General features: G+C 38.0%; 1 pseudogene; it reads left to right on the top strand.

Moving 5' to 3' along the window:
- Window positions 1-516: 516 nt before the first annotated feature.
- Window positions 517-1001, top strand: LOC129083697 (60S ribosomal protein L23a-like; annotated as a pseudogene).
- Window positions 1002-1235: the final 234 nt, after the last annotated feature.

Here is a 1235-nt window from a genome sequence, read left to right as displayed (position 1 = left end):
TTTATCTTTTTTACCAGTCTTGCTGTGGTTTCTTCTGCAAATCCTTGGTTATAAAACTCCTCTTCAGCTAGTCTTTAGTTGGTTATTCAGAGTGATTGTTCCCCAATTTACTTGTATTTCCAGTTTGGTCCTGGGAGGAAGAGAGTGTAAGTTGTTTTTTTTCCCCCTCATTCCTTTATTCCTTTATTTTTGTATAGAAGTAAAGTAATAGGACTAGGTACTGGTGATATTAGAGTGGAGCAATAAGTAAGTAAATAAATAAATGTAGGACAAGACCAAATCCTTAGCTTAGTACTATGGTGGGTAATTAACACACTAAAAGCAAATAATTTTAATATGTTTAATGTTGACATTTTTGATACTCTAAATATGAAGTTTTGAACAGGGCCTCTGGAGTACTTATGCACAACTGAGACTGGGGACCAAACTAGAAAGAACTTTCTAGGTAGGTATGATTTTTTTTAAAAAGGAGAGCAATCAACCTTTTAAAAGTGTCTAATTTGCCTTTTCACAAAGATGGCGCTGAAACCTAAGAAGTAAGCCCCTGCCCCTTCCAAAGCCGAAGCCAAGGCAAAGGTTTTGAAAGCACAGAAAGCAGTGCTAAAAGGCATCAACAGCCACACACGAAAAAGAAGATCCTCAAGTCTCCCGCCTTCCGGAGGCCTAAGACACTGCGGCTCCGAAGGCAGCCTAAATATCCTCGGAAGGGCGCAAGGAGAAACAGGCTTGACCACTATGCCACCATCAAGTTCCCCCTGACTGTGGAGTCGGCCATGAAGAAGATAGAAGACAATAATACACTTGTGTTCATTGTGGATGTCAAGGTCAACAAGCTCCAGATCCCCCAGCTGTGAAGAAGCTGTATGACATCGATGTGGCCAAGGTCAACACCCTGATCAGGCCTGATGGGGAGAAGAAGGTGTACATTCGACTGGCTCCAGACTATGATGCTTTGGATGTTGCCAACAAAATTGGGACCATCTAAACTGAGTCCAACTGGCTAATTCTAAATATAAAAATTTTATACTAAAAAAAATTATCTAATTTGTATCAAAAGACAAGCCACTTCTTAAAGAACTTGGCAATTCTCAAAAACTCAAAATCTAAATTTTTCTATCTATAACCCCGTATAGATAAAGATCAATCTACAGTTTGTATGAATTAGTTATTGAAGATAGTTAATTAGTTATGTGTTTTTAAATACATAATTTTTATCATTGTAAAATATAACTGTC

Source organism: Pteronotus mesoamericanus, unplaced genomic scaffold, assembly GCF_021234165.1.
Source record: "Pteronotus mesoamericanus isolate MK-2021 breed Mesoamerican mustached bat unplaced genomic scaffold, CSHL_Meso_final contig_130, whole genome shotgun sequence".
Lineage (NCBI taxonomy): Eukaryota > Metazoa > Chordata > Mammalia > Chiroptera > Mormoopidae > Pteronotus > Pteronotus mesoamericanus.
The sequence above is the reverse complement of the archived record's forward strand: the minus strand, read 5'-3'. Positions and strand labels throughout refer to the sequence as shown.